General features: G+C 39.5%; 1 protein-coding gene across 6 annotated transcripts in view; it reads left to right on the top strand.

Moving 5' to 3' along the window:
* LOC100722201 (zinc finger protein 26-like) overlaps window positions 1–15,217 on the top strand; it is a 97,877-nt gene that overhangs the window by 24,911 nt on the left and 57,749 nt on the right. For 2 of the 6 annotated variants that reach the window (XM_063228599.1, XM_063228605.1), the window contains 4 exons: window positions 4,951–5,040; window positions 6,259–6,341; window positions 7,005–7,228; window positions 7,675–9,280. The gene's annotated coding sequence lies outside the window, so the exon portion shown is untranslated. Of the gene's footprint in view, window positions 1–4,950; window positions 5,041–6,258; window positions 6,342–7,004; window positions 7,229–7,674; window positions 9,281–15,217 lie in introns of those variants that run through there. The other 4 variants (XM_063228600.1, XM_063228601.1, XM_063228602.1 and 1 more) reach the window with 4 other exon arrangements.

Raw genomic sequence — 15,217 nt, 5'->3', positions numbered from 1 at the left:
TGTAATTATATAACAAGATATAAAACAAACCAGATAATTATGTGCAATATATAAGTCCTTAATATGTCAATTTTGCCCTCAAGGGTTCAAATTTAAAATGGATTGAGAAAATAGAGAAGTAGAAGAGGAGAAAGAGATTAGAAGTAAGGTCAGAGGATGAAGGGGGAATCATGCCAACGTGAGAAAACTGGTGCAAAAGACTGAAGGAAATAAGATAGAAGAGATAACAGGAAGAACAGGACAGAACCACACTCACAAAGAGGTTAGAAACCAATTTCACACTCATATAAAAACAATGAAAGAGAAAGAGAAAGAGAAAAAGAAAAAGAAAAACAGACAGTCCACTTCAGGATTCTCTCTGGGTTCACTAGCAGACAGCCTGTGGAGACAGAGTTCTGAATCATGCCACTGTATCCCAGCAAGCCAGCAGTTGCTTTATGGTAGAGTAGTGGAAAACCTCAGCAGGCCTGCCCTGATACCAAACTCATTGGGCTTGCCACAGTCTGTTGTACCCCCCAAAAGTCCCTCAGATGAAAAACGGGGCAAGATGACATCTTTTTTTTTTTTTAAAGAAGCACTTTTATTTAAGCTGGCACCAGCAACACAGTGCAGATGGAATTTGCAAAGCTGTGTGACTGGGTTAGAATTTTGACTGATTTTTATTGTTCATTTATGATTAGCTCATTGATCATTAAGTACATAGTGATGAGAAACATACACAAGGTGGGCCTTTGCTCCCCTTTGCTTGAGGTCAGAGGCATTTCACAGTGGGTAGTTAGCCAATTCATAGCCCTTGGTCTGCCAATTCCAGGAACATTTGTCTCTCATAAAGGGAACAAAGATTGACACAGCAAACAGGTTACTCAGGGGATGATGCATACAGAACAGCATGATGATGCGGTCAGTTAATCTATAACTATATGGTTGGTGCGTGGTTACTAGGGTAATGGGCACAGCACAGAATGACAATACTGCTAATAACTATCCTTTTAACTAACTATTTTTGCTAATAACTATCTTTTTAACTAACTATTTTAACTTTTTAACATTTTAGTACAACACAGTCCAAGCAGTTTCCATGAGTCTGCACCCAATTGGGAGCTGCTAGATGCAGCCTACAGCAGTGCTGAGCTCCAAGCTAGCCGGCCCATCTCTAAACTGGCTCCCAGCTAATCACTCTCTACCTGCAGAGGGACTAAGTCTTCTGCACTCACCACCAGCCAGTGCAGTGCTCCACACCTGTCACTCCTCTCCACTGCCATGTCTCTCTGCAGAGGCCTCCAGGGTCACCAGCCGTCACCATCACTGTCACTGTGATAGGTGTCCCCCGATTCAAACAGCTCCTCTCCTGTAGTGAGTCCCATCTCAGGCAAAGGCACCACTGGCTGCTACCTTCTTCTTCCCTGAAGTTTTTCTTTTTCCACTCTCTATGGGTCAGGTTGCACTTCAGATCCTTCCTGGGTCCAGGGGACCCACTTCCTTCCTTCCTTGTCTTTCTCACCACAGCATCTGGATGGGGACTCTCAGACAGGCTGTTTTCTCTGCTGCTTACCACTCTGCCATCTTCCTGGCAGTCCTTTATTCACCTGGGTGAAGCCAACCATTCAGATCTCTGGCCCTTGACTCAAACAATGTGAAAGCCTCAAAGTCTTTTGATGATAAACTACAACTCCCAGAAGCCCTAGGGTCCACAAAAGAATAGGTGTTGTCAATATCAAGGATTTATGGAAAGGAACCCACACATACACTTTCCCTGAATCTAGGAAGCTGGGAAAATAGATGTAGGGCTAGGGGGAAAAGCCCAGCTGGATTCCAACCTGCTGTTTGTGCTTCATCTCATCTAGACTTATGCAGTCCCACCCTAGATTTCAAAACACCCAGGGGAGGGAGATAAGGGTATCTGTCTGAGTTACAATGCTGGGTAAAAGACCCAACAACCACACATTAAAGAAGGAAAGATTTATTTTAGTTCAAAGTTTGTAGAGGTTTCAGGCCATAATTAGCTGGCTCCAAGGAAGGGCAACATGGCAGAGGGGCATCACAGTAGCCTCATCTCATCCCAGGGAGTTGAGGACATGGCCCTGACACAGGTCATGGGGTGTACGGTCCTTCAGGTAGAGGCTAGATCACTCTCCAGGGGCAGGGATTATTGTGAGAGAAATGAGTGGGGAAGGAGACCAGGTTGTGAGGGAACAAGGATACCAGTTTGCAGCCCATGGGTAGTTTCCCCAGCAGCACCCAGACAACATAAGAATGGAGCAGGGCCTCCTCCTGAAACACTACTGGCTATGGCTACTGGCTACTGGCTACTGGCTACTGGCTTAGTTATGTTGAACAGTCTGTGCATTTCTGGAATGAAACCTGAATGATCATGATGTATAATCTTTTAAAAAACGTGCTACCTTCTATTTCTAATATCTTTGCCTCCCCCTTCTTAACCACCATTACCTTTTATGGGTTTGGGCCCTGGCTTGAGCTCTTCCATGCATCTTTTTCTGGGAGCACTAGTAGCCAGGAGCCTTAATAACAGGGTGTTTCTTGATCTTGCTGAGCCTTTCCTTTTCTTTGGGTTGTCAGACTTTTCTTTGATTCCTTGTGAGGCAACAAGTCTTTGGGTCCCAGGAATGCCATCTAGTGGTTCCCTAAGAGGACTTCATATTGTTAACTGTTGGGCATCTTGTCAATCCAGGCTGGTCAGTATGGATAACTCTTCATCTTGGTGACTACCAGGTCCCTATATTTATACTCCTGCTTTGTGGATCATGACATGACATAGTCATGGTTCCTTGTCTGTGTGGCCCTAGGATGGGAATAAAGAGGGTTTTGACAACCTCAAGGTATTTCTTGAGCAAGGCCTCTAGAGACACTTTCTTCGAATAAAAGGTTGCCACTTTTGCACTCTTGAGTATGCAGTGGATAGAGTCTTGCTAATTCCTGAGATGCCCTCAAGACATATTTCTTGTCGCTGCACAAAGTACATAATTTGTTTTTTCTCCCATTTTGGTGATTTTTTTTTAATTTTAAAGATAATAAAATCCAACAAAACAAAACAACAAAGCCAGTTGAAACAAAGCAGTGAAATAGGTACAGAATTTCAAATCAAGATACTAGGAAAACAACAATAGCTACCATAATATATCTTGCTATCTATACAGTAGTTGTGCATTCCATGAGATATAGCAAAATCAAAACAAAACAAAATAAAACCAATCAAAACAGAACACTGAATAAAGCAAAATAATTAATCAGAACAAGACAAAACAGTGAGAATAATATTGGACTTCAAAACAGAAGGGAATCCCCCATTTTTGCTATATTGCATGCTGTCATCCTCCCAATAGATGCTCAGACTGCTGGCCCCAGTCCTGCAAAATCAATCAAACAATACAAGCATTCAGTTGCTTTTTTTAAATCTCAGTTTCTATCAACAGTCTGTCCTCCGAAGCAGCCTGTTGCTTATGGGGATGAGGGGCCGGGGCGTGGGAGGGTTCGGGATTGATTCTCAGCCCACGCTCCAGTAGGCTCACAGAAGGCATTGATTTTTCTCTTTCTGGCCCCCGCATGGTTTGCATGCCTTACCAGAAAAGCAGGCTAGTTGGTTCCTGCTAATTTCTTCTTAATACTACTAATCTTTTTAGCAGTCAGACCTCTGTTGGTTCCACTTCATACATGGTTCCTTCTGGGCCAAAATTTTCCAAGTTTTTCTACTCTACCTTTTGCCCCTGATTTTCATTATAAATATGGCCAAGAGCAGCCAACAATATTCTTGTCACACTCAGAATGTTAGGCTGCATTGAAACTCCTCCCACCAGATTCATTAGACAACCACTTAGTTTCAGTGTCTTGCAAAGTGTCAGGATGTGAGCAAAATGCACACAGCATGTAATACACGTGTCCTGTAGCCCGAATCAGCAAATTCTTTGTTCCTGTCTGAAACCTTCTGAATCTGGGCTTTACTCCCCATCCCTATGAGCATCTGGTCTTCTGAGCTCTGACCACAGTCACCCTGCACAGTTCTGTTCCCTGGGCTCTAGGGTTTCTCTAGCTTGCATCTCCAAACTTTTCCAAACTTCCCAAAAGCCAGTTCCCAAGGTCTATCTCAGGGCACAAACCACATGACCAAGTACAGTGACAGCCACAAACCATGCGGTACCAGTTTTCTGTATTAACCGATTTTCTTGTGGCTGAGACAGTAGCTGACACCCACTGGTTAAAGTAGGAAAGGCTTCCTTCAGCCCAGAGTTGCAGGAGATTTAGTCTGTGGTCAACAGCTTCCAGCAGACACATCATGGTAAAGGGCCTGGTGCAACAAAGCTGGTTAGTTCTTGCTTGGCATGGGTGGCAGGGAAGGAGAAAGAAGTGTCAAAGAGGAATGGGCGGGGATATATAGAGGATCTAAGCGCATGCCTCCACGACCTACCCAGACACACCCAGAAATATGCTTTCTAACCTGCTAGGCCTTTCTTAATCCAGTGAAGCTGACATATCAGGATTAGCAGTCATACTGCACTAGGTTCCCCAAACAGAACTGTGGATTCCAGTTGTTGTGGCCTGAATACACATTACTGGTTCATGTAGGAGACAGTGAAGCGGAGCAGAGAAGACTATCTATAAATCTTCTGTTCTCCTTGTCTTGGGAAGACAGGCTGCACAGTCTCCTTCATGAGTCATATCATTGTAAGTCACATTTCTCAGGGCACAAGTTTATCTGTAAAACAAGACTGTTAATACTTACCCAGGTAAGCTGCTCGGCTCACCATCTAGTTTTCTGGCTCTTGTTGAGACAGGATACTCTAGTGATCGGCATTGTATGTGTGTGTGTGTATGTTTGAGTGTTCATTGTGTTGGATTATGTGGGATTTTTCTATTAGAATGAAATGACTTCTATATATGTGAACATGGGAATTGTGGTCAAGTCTGAGTTCTTGTGTCTTCTTTCTTTTCCTTGAGGTCTTCTTTCTAAGGGCCCCATCTGCCTTTGGGAAGAAAAGGCAGCAGCAGAAAGGGTGGTAGCTGACTGCCTGACAAATTTTTTTTCAGGTAAAAAGAAAATACATCTTTCTCCAAAACAGCATACTTACATCTCCCAGGTAGACATATTTCCCTAACAACCAGACACACACCAAAAAAAAAAAAAAAAATTGTTTCCAGAGCCTTTTAAAGGAAATGGAGCCTCACTCAAGGATTGAATTTCCACTTAAATTTCTTTAGGGAATGGAACTTTCCATGTGAGATAGTAACTTGAAAATTATCGGGGTATTTTGGGAATTACTAATTGGTCTTGACTTGTGACTTGCGATTTGGAGTCCTTGAGTTTGAAGAGAGGACTTTCTAGAATCACTAAATTCCCGTGTAGGTCACTGGAGACCTTGGAACCAGGGGTAGTCCTTGGTCTCACTTCCTCGTTCTCCTGTGAACAAGGGTGCATAGGTTCCTTGGCTCACACCAGCCTGTGTGATGATACAGGAGTCAGTGAGCTTCGAAGATGCGGCTGTGGACTTCACCCAGGAGAGTGGGCTTTATGGACCCCACCCAGAGACAGCTGTACAGTGATGTGATGCTAGAAAACCAGCAGAACCTGGCCGCAGGAGGCAGGATTACAGTCATTCTACTAAGTTGATATTGGTGATTTAAGAGACATAGTTCCAACCTAAGTAGATTTTAATTTACTGTGGTGGTTCTCCAAATGTGCATGATCAGTAATTATGCTGTCAGTCTGTTGGATGGGTGTCTCCCTTCTCCGCCTCCAATTTGCCAAATCAGAAACTTGGATATGAGGGGGGCATATGCTTGTAATGCCAGCTACTCGGGAGGCAGAGGCAGAAGGATTGCAAATTGGAGCTTAGCCTGAGCAATTTAGTAAATAAAATAAAAAAGACTGGAGATGTAGCTCAGGGCTCCCTGGGTTCAGTCTCAAGTGTCACAAAGGGAAGGAGGAGGTCAAGGGAGAGGAGAAAGGATCGGTATGAAGCTGCATCCCTGTGTGACAATAGGTTTTTTCAATGAGTCTGATACACAGTATTTGAGACCTACTGGTAGAGTTGTTTCCCCAGGGAAACAATGGTCTCTGCTGTGTTTCCTTTATTTCCTATTTGAATAAAAGTAAAGCTTCAGTGCTTAGGAACTGTATGTACAAGACCAAATTTGGATTTTAAAAGATAGAAGTAAGCAAACATTTAAGGCTCAGACGGAGACAATATTTGAAGTTTTCTTATCTGTCATAGAAGCTTTTCTACCAATCTGCCTCTCTCTAAACAGGATGTCTGGTCATCAAGCCCAGTCTGATCTCTTGGTTGGAACAAGGAGAAAAGTTAAGGGAGGTCAGAGAAGAATTCTCCATGGTGAGTGTTCATGAAAAAAAAACTTAGTTAATGAGAAACTTAACATGGTTACAACTAAAGTGGGGAGACTTCAGAAGATATACTTTGTCATAAGGTTGAGTCCATTTTTCTCAAAAGGTAGGAGATCTTCAGTTTCACTATTCCTTTACTTAAACTCAAAACCTTTCAGTTTATCACTTTTCTGTTCTATTCTGTTTCCTTTTTTTGGTGCCAGGGATTGAAAGGACCTTGTTAGGCAGGCATTGTGCCATTTGAGACAGGGTCTTGCTGTGTAGTTCAAGAGGGTCTTAAATTCACAGTATATCCCAAGGCTGGCCTTGAACTCTGAGCAACGCTCCTGTCTCAGCCTCCAGAGTGCTAGGATTATATAGGGTGCTAACTTTGGCTTAGTTTGTTGCTTTGATGTATACTCTTTTTCTAGAAATTTTCTCTTTTCCTTCCCTGGTGTTTTCTTTCTGCCCACTATCAATTTTATTGAGTCAGTGTTTGATATTAAAATTCCCACCAATGTCCTTTCCTTTGCCAAATTTTCAGCCAAGTCCCAAACCTCAAATATTTTTCTGCTTTTTCCAGCAAATACAGGTGAACCTTATCCTTTAAAATTCTTTTAGTTTTTCATTTCTGCCTCCAGCCTCTTCCATTTGTTTTTATGTTTTGTTTCAGAATGGGAAATGGAACTTAAAATGAAATTCTCAGGACTGCAGCAAGAATTCTTGAGGGGTCACATATCCAATGGGATACAGATGACAAGAATAAGAAGAGGTGTTTCTTATCTTCCTCAAAGAAAATCAAGAATTACACCACATTATTTCATCAAAAATAAAGAGATATTTGAGAGCAGTACACACAAAGGGAATACTATCTCTGAAGAGATTTTTCTGGATGTTGTAAGTTTGGCAGTCCCCAAGCCTTTGTGAAAGGTGGTGTTTCAGCGTTCCCACCAGTGCACATTTTCACTTTTAGCTTTAAAAAAAAATAAAACTTTGAGAGAGGTTCATTTTTCACACTCATTTTACATTGAGCCTTGGAGGTTAAATATCTTGTCTAATACCTTGTCTAATGCCTTGTTAAATACCTTGTCAAATACCTTGTCTTAAAAACTGTTTCTTGAAACTCTACAGGAATCTTTTCAAGATTAGAATTGTTGGCACAGCATTTTGGAGTCAAGGTTTGATTATACCACATGAAATACACTGGGAGAACAGGAACTGTATGCATGTAATTGCAATGGCAATCATCACCATCATCACCAGTTTCCACCATCAGAGGGGCGGTATCTATTAATTTGTCTCAGAAAATCCTTTATTCATCATTCATCCCTCTTTACCAACAGGCAGGAAACTGTCAGAGAGAACGCTGTGACTGGAAGCCATATGAGGAATTCTTCAGTGACTACACGTTCCTTAAGACACACACAGAAACTCAAAGTGTAGGAAACAGTTACGACGTTATCAGCATGGAAAAGATTTCCTGACTGTTCAACAGGAAACCTCTACTGGAGAGAAATTTCTACTTTTAATCAGAGTGGAGAAATCTGCATGTCACCAAACGCTGTTTACCAGAAAACTAGCACACAGGAGAACTCCTTTGACTGCAGAGACTGTGGGAAATCCTTTGTTAATGAGTCATAGCTTCAAGTACATTAGGAATTCATGGTGGAGATAAACTTTATGAATCGAAGGAATATGGGAGAAGTTTTATAAACTCTGCAAGTTTTCCTGTGCTTTATAGAAACACTCAGTGCAAAAAACCCTTATAAATGGAAGGAATGTAGGAAATGCATATCTAAATATCCACCTGAACTCACACTGGAGAGAAACCCTACGAATGTAAGGAATATGGAAAAGCCTTCAATTATTCTAATTCATTTCAAATACATGGAAGAACTCACACTGGACAGAAACCGTACATGTGTAAGCTATGTGGGAAAGCCTTCACTCGGCACTCAGGCTTAGTATTCATCTGCCATCTCACAGTGCAGACAAGCCCTGTGAATGGAAGGAGTGCGGGAAAACCTTCCTTACAACCTCGTGTCTTATTCAACATATAAGAACTCACACAGGAGAGAAGCTTGTGCATGTGCCAATTGTGGGAAAGCCTTTGCTATTTCTTCAACTCTTAGTAGACATTTAAGAACTCACACTGAGGAGAAGGCTTGTGAGTGTAAGATATGTGGGAAAGTATATGGTCATCCCTCAGATCTTAAAAATCACATCAAATTCACCATACCCAAGAATCCTACACATTTAAGGAATGTGGGAAGGTTTTTAATGCCACCCCTTAGAATTCACATGTGAATCCACACTGTGAGTGTAAACAGTATGGGGAAGCCTTCAGTCATTCCAGCTCATCTCATATACACGAAAGAACTCACACTGGAGAGAAGCCCTTTACATGTAAGAAGTGTGGAAAAATTTTATATGTTCCAGCTCTTTTAGAATTCATGAAAGAACTCCCATTGAAGAGAAACCCTATAAATGTCAGTGGGAAGGCCTAGAGTCATCCTTGTTCACTTTGAAGACACGAAAGGACTCAGGGCAAGAACCCTTATACGTGGTAAGGGATACGAGAAAGCCCTCACTTACTCCACTTTACCCTGAAGAAGTGAATGGACCCACACTGAACAGAAGTTACATCAAACTTATGTAGTAGGGAGTAAAAGAGGCCAGTTTGCCCTTCCCATGGCTGGTACAGGCCATGGGGTGCCCAGGAGAAGAAACAAGCCAATTTGCCATTCCGGTGAACCAACAGGCATGCAGGCTGGGAGACCAGAACACCGACCTCTGGCCACCCTCCCACCATAAGCAACCAGCTGATTCAGAGGAACACAGACTCTGATAGCAACTGAGTACAAAAACAACTTAATGTTGTTTGATTGACTTTGCAGACATGAGGCTGGTAGTCTGAACATCTATTAAGAGGATAGTAACATGCAATGTGTAAGTATAAGGAATTTCCTTCTGTCTTGTTTTTGAAATCAAATATTGTTCTCTATTTTGTTTTGTTCCATTTTACTGTTTTGTTTGATTCAATGTTCTGTTTTGAGTGGTTTTATTCTGGTCCTGTTTTGTTTGATTTTATTATGTCTGATAGTTTGGCAGCAAGTTTGAAGATAATAAGAGGCGTTATGAGAGCCATTCTTGGTTTCCTATTATTAGGATTATCCTGTTTGGAAGTCCTGTCTCATTTTCATTGTTTTGTTTTGACTGGCTTTATTCTGTTTTATTTTGTTTGATTTTATTCTCTTTAAAATATACTTTCATTCTTTTGATTGGTTTGTTCTATTTTGTTTTGTTTGATTTTTATTATGTCTGATGGTATGGACAGCTACTTTCAAGAAAACAAGAGACATTAGGGTAGCCATTGTTGATTTCCTATTATCTTGTTTTGAAGTTCTGTATTGCTTTCCTTGTTATGTTATGATTAGCTTTATTCTTTTTTATTTTGTTTGGTTTTATTCTATTTAAAATTAATAAAATAAAAACAAACATATTTAGCAGCCAGGCGCAGTGGTGTACATCTATACCTATGGGCCCAGTTACCTCGTAGGCAGAAACATGAGAATCGTGAGTGCAAGGCTACTATGGAAAACATAGCAAGACCACATCCTCCCCACCAAAAGTAAGATGAGTTAGTGCTGACCCCTCAGGCAGGTATACAGAAGATCATGTGAATTTCTGAGATGGCTGTCTGCAAAAAGAGATGGATGGCTAGAATAGACTTCTACTAAGGCCTTCTGGCTGGATGGGATGGTGCATGCATGTAATACTAGCATTCTGGGAGACTGAGACAAGAGGATTGTAAGTTTGAGCCTAACCTGGGCAATTTAGCAATTGAGTGAGATATAGCTCAATGCAAAGTCCCTAAAAATTCAATTCCCAGTGCTAAAAGATCAACCAAAAAAAAAAAAAAAAAAAACAAAAGGCTTCCAGAGGAAACCAACTAAGCAAACTGATCTTTTGCTTCCAGCTTCCATAGCCATGAAGAAATAAATTTGTTGTTTCAGCTACCTAGTGTGGTATTTTATCAGCTATAGAAAATGACTACAGGAAGTAATACAGGAAAACCTTTAGATGCTCCAAAACCTTAGTATTTGTGTGCAAGATCAGGAGTGGTGGTGTGTACCATTCTAGCTACTCCAAAGGTTGAAATAGGAAGAGCTAGAGTTTGAGTCTAGCCTGAACAACATTGTGAGACACCATTGCAGAAAAAAATATCACATGCAAAGCCACACAAAAGAGAAGTGATGAGTGGGAGAAGCACATTGAGTTCTCAAGTATTTCTTAGCAGGGAAGAAATCACATAGGAGAGAAAGTCTTTGAATTGGAAGGAAGTAATAAAGGATCTTTAAGTATTCAATGCATCTGAATATTTACACCCAAGCCACCTAGTGATAGATTATATGAAAATAAAGAGATGGGCATGGTGGCACATGCCTTAAACCCAGCACTATAGCAGGCTGAGGGCAGGCAGATTTCAGCTTCAAGTCCAGCAGTCTGGCAACTTGGTGGTACTGCAAGACCACCAAAAAAAAAATAGATTAAGAGGGCTACACAGAGAGAACCAGTCAGCATCTCCTGAGATCCAGCCACGTTGGAACTTACGGAGCTGAGCAAGAAAGCAACCTGCCCACCTTCCTGGTAAGCAGTCCTGCACCAGTCAGCGTCTCCCATAAGCCTACCAATGCGGGGGCTGAGAATCAAACACCCCCGACCCGCCATTAGCACCTAGCAGCCAGAGATCTGAGCATCTCTTGGGAGGATGACCACATGCAATATAGCAAATGTGGGGGATTTCTTTCTATCTTCTCTTTGAAGGCAAATATTGTTTTCACTGTTTTGCTTTGTACTGATTAATTGTCTTGCTCTATTCAGTGTTCTGTTTTGATAGGTTTTGTAGTGTTCTGTATTTGCTGTGATTTTGCTATACCTGATTGAATGGACAGCTATCGTGAAGATAACGAGATATACTATGGCATCTATTACTGTTATCCCAATAACCTGCTGTGAAGTTCTGGGCCAGTTTCACTGAATTGCCTTGATTGGATTTGTTCTATTGTATTTAACTAGCTTCAAAATTAAAAAAGAGGGCTACATTTTAAAAAAAAAGAAAGAAAAGAAAAGAAAGAAAAAACTAAGAATGTAGCTCAGTGTAAAGACTCTGGGCCATTCCTCAAAACTACAAAAACTAAACAAGGAAAGTCAGAATGCACATTAAGTTTCCGTGTCATAGAGGGTGTGTAAGAAGTCAGACTGCCGAGAAGCCTTCTAGGAGTACTTGTAGGAAATCTTTCATTAGTTCAAAAAAATTTTGATGTCTGAAATTATCACAGAAGTCCTGGGAAGCTACAGAGTGTGGTATATCCTTCAAATGTGTCATAATACTCAACATGACATTTCACACTCATGAAATTATGCTATTTCACAAACAGATTTAGTACTTTAAAATAACCCCAAACTCCCATCCTGATCTTCATCAGTGAATTCACTTTGTATAATTATACACACAAATACAATCAGTGAAATAAAATCTTTTTTTCTTTATTTTGTGATGCTGGGGATTGAACCCAGGGCCTTTGCACTAAGCTAAATCCCCAGATCTTTTTTTTTTCTTTTTGGGACAGGGTTTTGCTTTGGAGTGGAGTGTGGCCCTGAATTCAGTATGTAACCCAGGCTGATCTCAAACTTGTGACAATCCTCCTGCCATAGCCTCCTATGTACTGGGATTACTGGTGTGTGTCACCATGCTTTGGGGGCTGACCCAGTTGTTTTTTTAAAATTGAAACAGGTCTCATTGAGTGGCTAAATCACCCAGGCTGGCCTCAATTTTGTGCTCTTTCTGTCAAAACCTCACAGATAGTCTGTTAATTGAATATGTTGTATTTATTTTTATTATTTTTATTTTTTAAATTTTATTTAAAGAAAGACTAAACAAAACAGAAAATAGGTAGAATAATACATACGTTCAGAGAAAAAAATAAACAGAAATCACTAGTTTATGTTTACATATTGTCGTTTTACAAATAGTTGTTCAAGATACAAAAATGGAACATGTAAAGTGTGAATACAAACAGTGAGACTGCAAACAGTTCTATTCAACTGTCCAACAAAAACTTAGTAACATGGTTGTCAGTCTTATACACTTAAACATGCATGCAGTTATCTATATCTTCGTTTATGTTTAGATTAAACAAACTAAAGCAGGTTAAAATCATTTTGAACAAAGAATAATAGTATTGCTGGATTTCACATCATGACACTCTGGGATCAGCACTGGGTACTGTAGTGTCTTTTTTTTTAAATTTAATTTAAAGAAAGACAAAACAAAACAGAAAACGAGTAGAAATAATACAAATTTCAAAGAAAAAAATAAACAGTAAGAAATCACTAGTTGATTATTACAGATTGTCCTCTTACAAATAGTTTATTCAAGATACTAAAGTGGAGCATATAAAGTAGGGATTCAAACAGTGAGACTGCAACCAGTTCTGTCCAACTATCCAACAAAACTTAGAAATATGGTTATCAATCCTATACACTTAAACATACATGAAGTTTTCCATATCTTTAATTATATTAACATTGAACAAACCCAAGCAGGCTAATATCACTCTGAGCAAAAAAATAATACTATTGCTGAGTTTCACATTATGACACTCCAGGATAGCACTGAGTATTTAGTGTCTCTTTTTCTTCAAAGTATCTGTTCATTTCATAAGGTCAGTTCTCATAAACTGTTTATAGATTCCACACATGCATGAGTCTTAACATGTATTTCTGTCCTCTCTATATTAGAGGGAGAAACAAAACAAAGCAAGACAAAAAAACATATTCCTATAAATGCATGAAATGAAAAAAACCATATAAGACCATTGTACAACGAGTTCTACCATGGTTCCTGTGTTGTTTCTTTTTTTTTTTTTTTAATTTTATTTAAGGAGAAAAGAAAAAAACAGTGAAAGGGTACAAGTTATACAGATTTACAGAAAAAAAAGAACAGTAGGAAATCACTAGTTAATGGATTACATATTGCCATCTTAGAAATAATTGTTCAAGTCACAAAATTAAAGCTTGTAGAGTGGACATTCCAACAATGATACTGCAAACAGTTCTGTTCAATGATCCAATAAAACTCTGTGATATCATTTTCTATCTTATACACTTAAATATGCATGCAGTTATATAGTTTAGAGCACTTTCTTTTCCTCTCTTTTGTACAATGAGTATTACACATTTTGGATTACATTGCTCCCACGGTTCTTATTGCTTTTTTGGAAGAGAGTAAAACCAAATGTGACATAACAGAACAGAATCGGTCAAGTCAAAAGGGTGGACATAATAGATAATGTAAAAACATAATACAAGGTGATCAACAATGGTTACCATAATGCCTCCCGCTATCTCTAATAGAATTGCCTATATCGTTAGTTATAGTACAATTGAACAAAACAGTAAAGAATAAAACTGACAAAACCAAATCATTGGAGACATTGTAGGTCTTCAAAAGTAGATAAAAGTCAACAAGAATGGGTGTCATAATGAATCTCATTATCTTCACAGCTGATGCCTAAACTTTCGAACCTGATACTATCCAGCAAAACAGAATAGGGGAACATCAGTTTAAAACCAGATGGTGAGAGTAATACAGGGCTTTAAATCAAGGTAATGAAAAGTCAAAGTGGGTTACTATAATATATCCTGCTATTTTTTTCCTTTAATTAAAAGGATAAAGATAAAAAAGTAAATAATGGAGTGGAGATTGAGATAAAAGAGGGCATAACAACAAAACAGCGCAGATCAAAACATAACCATTTAAGCAGAGTAGTGTTTCACCATCAGATAATCCTAACCTAAAAGTAGGTACCATATTGTCTCTTTCTTTGAAATCCTTGAGTACAACTTCGTATACTGTAGCATTAAGTATATCAAAACAATGTAAAACCATTCAAGAGAATGACAGCATTACAGAGTATTTAGAATCGACTAACAGAAAATGAACAATGGTTTCTGTATAATCTCCTTGTCTTTAAAAGGTTTTTGCTTATACTATCGTACATAATAAAATCCAATAAGATACAGCCTATTTAGACCATTGGAGACAGAAGGACAAAAGCTAGATGAGACTTCAAAACAAGATGATACTAAATCAGTATTACCTATTAAGATGTCATTTTCTCCAAAATAGCGGTTCCTATCATCCAATCTTCTCTGCCTCATTTCTGTTGAGCTCTTTTTCTGTCAGTAGCTGTCAGTTTGTCTTCTTCATTTTGTTCTCTGCTCCATTCGTTGTGGCCTCTCTGCCATTATTTCTGGATTCTTTGTATTTTTCTTTTTTTAGAATATCCTGCAATACTCTCTGTAGAGTTGAATTGGTGGTTGCAAATTCCCCCAGTTCCTCTTTATCCTGGAAGCACCTTGTTTTTCCATCAATTTCCAGGGACAGTTGTGCAGGATATCTCAATCTTGGCTGGAGATTATTATCTTTCAAAGCTTGAATTATTTCCCCCCACGCTCTTCGTGATTTGATGGTTTGTGCAGAGAAATCTGCTGTAATTCTGATGGGTGTTCCCTTGTAAGTGGTCTGTTTCTTGTCTCTGACAGCTTTTAATATTCTGTTCTTGTATTGAATTTCTGGAATTTTTATTATTATATGCCTGGGTGTAGCTCTGTTTGGGTTGTAGGTAGCTGGGGTCCTGTATGCCTCATACATCTGAGTATCTTTACCTTTTGCTAAATTAGGAAAATTCTCCTGGATTATTTCTGTGAGTAGCTTTTGTAGTTCACTTGTTTGTGTCCCTACTTCTTCTTTTATGTTCTTAATCCTTAAGTTATGGATCCTCTTATCATCTTCTTGTCTTTGTATTATTGCTGTTTGTT

This window comes from Cavia porcellus, unplaced genomic scaffold (assembly GCF_034190915.1).
Source record: "Cavia porcellus strain 051 isolate PalLab524CR breed Dunkin Hartley unplaced genomic scaffold, mCavPor4.1 scaffold_17, whole genome shotgun sequence".
NCBI classification, from domain to species: Eukaryota; Metazoa; Chordata; class Mammalia; order Rodentia; family Caviidae; genus Cavia; species Cavia porcellus.
The sequence above is the reverse complement of the archived record's forward strand: the minus strand, read 5'-3'. Positions and strand labels throughout refer to the sequence as shown.